Raw genomic sequence first — 6,348 nt, 5'->3', positions numbered from 1 at the left:
ATCAATGTAGGCAACCACTGAAAATGAGGCAGTATCTTACCATAAACAGAGTGGGGCTGTCACCAATCTACAACTTCAAAAGCTGTTTAGGTGAGGCCACACGTGAGGTGTGTCATGAGAAACGGACTGTCAACCACTACCGACAGCAAGACCAACAAAGGCTTGAGGGAGGCTTTGTAAAGAACAGAACATTGCAAAACCAAAGACTTTAACTTCACAAAAACTGTCCTTGTACACATCTCAACTATCTTTATTGTACTTATTTAGGAATTATTGTGAGGCCATGTCAACAAATTCTATAATTTGGACTCCTTTAAGACCAAACACTCATTGACAATCTGTCTTTTCAGTAGACCAGTCATGGCCTACATTGTTGGCTCTGAAAGCTGGATTATTCTTAGGTTAAAACAAAACCAGAACCCCTTGCAGATTATTTTCATCATTTTGCTACCATCTATTCATTTTATTTTAGCTTTTCTTAATTCTTCCCTGAATCCAGAAACACCCAAGGCAACAAGAGGCATGTTCTGAAAACAAAACAAGAAAACCTGTTACCCCCTTGATTTCCACTCTTACATTCAGTACTAATAAATCCACTAACTCCCAATTATTCCGTTGTAAAGTCCTAAAAAAAAAAAAAAAAACCCAAGGGTTTAATGGAAATACTGTCCAGAGCACACCACATAGGGTGGGTTGTTAAGTTCTATTAACAAGAACGCCAATGACCCTACAAAGAACGACAAAACCCAACACCAGCTGATGAACTTGGCAACTGATAATTGTTGGCTTAGAGTTATGTTGGTAGGCAGGGCAGTGACAATACGTTCCAGGGCTCCGATGCTCAGGCTGGCAGGTCGGGCTCCGTATCCAAGAAGCTCCCAGGGGGAGAACCAGAAGTCTTTGTGGAGTCCAAAAGAAGTTGTTGCTTCAGCAAAGCCTAATAGGATGGCATCCAATATAGAAATCAATGGAAGACCCTCAAACGTGCCCTAGAGGACGAGTCCTCAGAGGTAAAAGGGGTCCCTCTACCGATGCGGTTGGGGCCTCTTTTTATGTTTTAGTGACCTACTGTATTAGTAAGTTTAATTCAACCATTATACCCAGTTCTGCCAACACAACAAAATGTTTCTCTCAAAACTTCACTGAACTCCTAGGACAGGTTTCTTGCTCTGACAGAGCTCCAGACAAAAATGCACTCCAACCAAGTTCCCAGGCTTAATTAAGAGGGTATCATTGATAAGTCTGTTTTGACCCACGTGGTAGGAAGAGCCGAGATATTTCTGGGTCACCAGTCACTGCTGTCATAGCCCTGCACACCCAAACAAGCTCAAGAGTCACGCTTTGCTGTGAGGGTGAAGACTCTAGATCTGACCAGAAGCGAGACCCTGCCCCCCCCCCCACACCCAGACTGGCAGGGTGAGAAAAGAAGCTGCGAAGCAGACTACACCAAAATGCCAGAGCCCACGCCTCCAGTGCACAGCCAGGAGCCCCTGCTGGGCTTCTGACCACCTTCTCCTTACAAGGTCCTGAACACAGCAGGAAATAAATCCAGGATTATCTTGAACCCAGTAAGTCCGGTGGAGAGGGTTTGCCATGCACATGGGACTAGCTGCTCCCTGGCCTTTGTTGCTTTTGAGAGAGCTGCACAGAAGACACAGGAGGTGCCAGAAACATCCTCACACCCTGCAATCGCCCACATTGATCTAGATGCTTAAGTGCTTGCAGGAGCCGCCCACCAAGCTCTGCTTCCTTCACCTTGCCTGGTGCAGGGAGTGGTCTGACCCGTGGCTTTGTCAATCAAAGAGCCTTCTCCTTCAGTTCTGTACGCTGAAGCCAAGAAATGCTACAAGTGCGAGCATAATTCTGCAACAACTCAAATGGGTTGTGGTTCAGTCGTTGTGAGAATGTCTTTTGAAATTAAGAACATTTTTCCTACTTTAAAAAAAAAAGTCATAAATGGTGTCTGCTTTATTTAGCCCAGTCAGTAACTTGTTTAACTTACAAAGAATGCAATGATAGAAATGAACCACCTTGTCTATCTGCTTTCCTCAGGAAACCATGATTTGTGAATTCCAAATTAGATTGTTAAGAAGGCAAGTGACATCTGCGTGCTAGCTGCTACTCAGATGGCTGGGTGGGTGGAGGACCCGAGGCAGTGACAATTCAGCAGAGGCTGCCTGACTGATCTCGCCCATTTTCCTTATTTCCTCCTGAGGCTGGACTCAGCACGGGCAGTCTGACTACCGCAGTAAGCCTTAAAACTCTTACGTGCATTTATTGCCAACATTCTTCTAGAGCTCCGTCAGAGCATAATCTGCCCTTAGATCAAGATGCAATCTTGATAGGAACTTTATTTTATTTGGGCAGAACCGGATACAATGGCTGAATTAAACTTAGTAACACACAGAGTTACGTAGATTAAATATAGTAAGAGTTTGTGTAGGTAGGAGGAGCTCAAAATGTTGAGGAGTCGTGTTTCAGTTACGTGATTGCTCTTAGTTACATGTGCTATGGTGGTGGTGGTGTGATTATAAAAAGTACTCGACTCTGTCAGCTAAGTCGTAGCTTCTGACAGCAATAATCCATGTTATTTTAGATTTTGAGGGCATAGCTATGCTTTAAACAAAATTATGAAATGCTATTCAATACACATAATCACATTAACCACACTTGAGTAATTCCCTTCTACATTTTATCTGATTGTACCCATGTGATGTCCTACATATCCAAACGCATGAAGCAGGAACTGAGGTGCAAAACTTCTTTCACTAACGCCTTCAGCCAACAGCGAAAACCTTCAGCCAACAGCGAAAACAGCCGTTATATATGCTTTCACGTGCATATGCGTGTACTTCAAAAAGCAATGCGCCATCTCTTCATCCACTGTCAACTTAATGGAAAGGGTGGGGGCCACCAGGCATGGGTGGAGCACCAGCAGGTCCTGAAGGCACGTGGTAAGGATTGTTCAGAGTAGGATGGGGTCCTGCAGGGCCAGGATATGGTGCTGGTGGTCTGCAGGCTCCCGGTGGCACAGTGCCCCACGGATCACGCTGTGCTCCTGACACTGGAAGAGGAACAGTGGGATATGGCCCTGGTATATTAGGATGCTGCCCCTCAATTCCTGGTGCCCAAGGTCCGTGGACCTAAAGAACCAGTTGCAGCTGGATCTGTGGGTGCGCCATATGACCTAGGCAGCTCTGGCCTAGGCATATTTGGCGTAGCATATGGCTCTGTGGGGCCAGGGCCTGGCACTGCAGGGGCTGGATAAGGAACATGATGGGGGACATGATGGTCCAGAAGGAGGAAAGGGGGGGAGTTCTGGGGGGGGGGTCTGGTTGGAGGCATGGAGGGATGCATTCCTGTTGGTACTGGTCCAAAATAAAGGGTGCCACACTACTCCCGGGGGTGGGGGTGGGGGTCCAGGTGGCACTGCAGGTGGAGCACTTGGATTACTCCACGGGCTGGAGCCTGGCCACCCTTGAGGAGAATGGCCAACTTTTGTATTGGTCACAGTAGGCGGTTTGGCAGAGGACTCTTAAGGTAGGGCATCTGCCAAGGAAAATTCATCTGACATTTTCCCAGCAGGATCCGAGTCCTAGGCGTGGCACAAGTGGCGGCAGTGAGTCCAGAGAGACAGGCAAGGCAATGGAGATCCGCTGGAGGCCTGATGGACCCAGGCGGCAGAGACTCGGCTCCTCCTGGCACCGGAAGCGATAATTTGGTTTTGTTTGTTTGTTTATTTGTGTGTTCTTTATTTTTCATTTGGTGAGTGGAGTTCGCAAGGGTGGATGCAAGGGAATACAGAAATGAGAAGGACTGGAGTGGAAGATGTGAAACTCACCAAGAATCAATAAAAAGTAACAAAGTAAGAAGGAGGAGGAAGGAGGAGGAAGGAGGAGGGAGAAGAGACCAGCATCACTGAGGTGAAATCTTCTGGGAAGTATTTACTGAGAGCACAGAGAACTGTGTTCCAGAGGGAGTCACGGATTCATACATAGCTGGACCTCCCGGTGGCTGTGGTCCAGGTGGTACTGGTTTTGAAAGCATGAAGGGAAGGAGTCACGGACAACAACTGAGGCTTGGTATTATGAGAGGCCATTTGTGAAGATGCAGCCTCAGTGGCAGTTGAAGGCCCAGGACTGAAGGAGTCAAGCAAAAGTTTAGGCTTGGCACCAGGAAGAGAGCTTGTGAGAGGCTATTGGTGAAAGGGCAGCCCAGTTGAAGCAAGGGAGCCCAGCAGGTTTGGAGATGCCAGTACCATGGGATGACCACCAAGAACAGCAGCAGCAGCAGCAGCAGCAGCAGCAGCAGCAGCAGCAGCAGCAGCAGCAGCAGCAGCGCCAATCAGAACCTAGAAGATAAGCTGTGTTTGCTGCAGAGGACAGAGCTGAAGAAGTGACTCAAGCCCTCTGGAGGAGCCCAGAAGATCACGAGTGGATTCCAGACATTGGACATTGAGTCATTTCTACTACGGGAGTTTAATTTTGCTTGGTTCAGCCTGTGATTGCGCTGTGCCCTAGTTCTTCCATTTTGAAGAAGATGTTTAATTTAATGTTGATCTTTACAGGTGCCCACGGCTGAAAGACCTTGAACTTTTAGAAGAGATTTTGCATTTTTAGAGATATTGGATATTTTTTTTAAAGATTTATTTATTTATTTATTTATTATATGTAAGTACACTGTAGCTGTCTTCAGACACTCCAGAAAAGGGCATCAGATCTCGTTACGGATGGTTGTGAGCCACCATGTGGTTGCTGGGATTTGAACACTGGACCTTCAGAAGAGCAGTCGGTGCTCTTGCTCACTGAGCCATCTCACCAGCCCGTATACTGTTGGTGTCTTCAGACACACCAGAAGAGGGTGTTGGATCCCATTAGAGATGGTTGCAAGCCAAACCGCCATGTGGTTGCTGGGATTTGAACTCGGGACCTTTGGAAGAGCAGTCAGTCCTCTTAACCACTGAGCCATCTCTCCAGCCCAGAAGACTGATGGAACTTTTAAAGTTATTTGTGTTTTTCATGTGAGATCTTAGGGATGAATAAGAATGAAAGGTTGGGCTTAACAGCGATGCGGTTGTGTGTCAAGTTGACAGTTTCACTGCCTATTTTTTTTTTGTGGCAACTTGACACAAGCTAGAGTCAGCAGAGAGGAAGGAATCTCTATTGAGAATGGGGCGGGCTGGTGAGATGGCTCAGTGGGTAAGAGCACCCGACTGCTCTTCTGAAGGTCCTGAGTTCAAATCCCAGCGACCACATGGTGGCTCACAACCATCAGTAATGAGAATGGGGCATGGCCCAGACCATGGTAGGTGGTGCCACCCCTGGGTTGGTGGTCTTGGGATCTATAGGAAACCAGATTAAGCAAGCCATGGGGAGCAAGCCAGAAAGCAGCACCCCTCCATGGTTTCTGCATCAGCTCCTGCCTCCAGGATCTTATCCTATTTGGGTTCCTGTCCTGACATCCTTTCAGTGGTGGACGTGTACGCTGAATAAACCCTTTGCTCCCTTGCTTGCTTTTTGGTCATGCTGTTTCGTAACAGCAATAGAAACTCTAGCTAAGATGGTGGGCTCTGAGATTTTTTTTCAAAAGCACGTGTCATTCCCAGTTAGCACCTCTCTTTCTCTCTCTCTCTCTCTCTCTCTCCCTCCCTCCCTCCCTCCCTCCCTCATGTTTGTAGGTCAGGATATAAGGTATAAGCTCTCAGCTACTCATGCTCCAATTCCATGCCTGCCTGCTGCCATGCTCCTCACCATGATGGTCCTGGACTCACACTCTGTAGTGTAAGCTCCGGTAAACTCTTTTCTAAGTTGCCTTGGTCATGGTGTCTTATCACAGGACTAGAAACGTAACTAACACCGGGCAGAAGGATCAGGAATTCAAGGTCATCCTCAGTGTATTGTCTCTCTTCAGTAGAGTGTTTGACTAGTGTCTGAGAGGCCCCAGCCTGGTACCAGGAAACCAAAAGGAGAAGGATGCTATAGGAATCTCCATCCGTAAGCTGCAGCCAGTCCCATGGCAGCACTGGCCTGATCCCTGGGTTTATTGTTTAGGATGGATGGGAAGTCCTCCTGCTGTAGATTGAGAAGGCCGAAGTGTCAAGTCTGCTAACTTAGCATAACCCTTTCACTGACATACACAGGAACAAAGGCAGGAAACACATGGGGCGTCTGTCGCAGCTGAGGGACAGCCTTAGCTACAGTCATCCTTGTGTACTTGTCATGATTCGAAAGTGAAATGTCCTCACAGGATCCTGTGTTTGAACTCTTGATCCCAGCAATTGGCACCACGTGGGGACGGACCTTCAGGAGGCCGTGCCTTGTTGGATTGCTTGAGGGTTGTAGCTGGGTC

General features: G+C 47.5%; 1 pseudogene; it reads right to left on the bottom strand.

Annotated features, from left to right (window-relative positions):
• Positions 1 to 2,853: 2,853 nt before the first annotated feature.
• LOC110337159 lies at positions 2,854 to 3,596 on the bottom strand (annotated as a pseudogene).
• Positions 3,597 to 6,348: the final 2,752 nt, after the last annotated feature.

This window comes from Mus pahari, chromosome 19, assembly GCF_900095145.1.
Source record: "Mus pahari chromosome 19, PAHARI_EIJ_v1.1, whole genome shotgun sequence".
NCBI classification, from domain to species: Eukaryota; Metazoa; Chordata; class Mammalia; order Rodentia; family Muridae; genus Mus; species Mus pahari.
The sequence above is the reverse complement of the archived record's forward strand: the minus strand, read 5'-3'. Positions and strand labels throughout refer to the sequence as shown.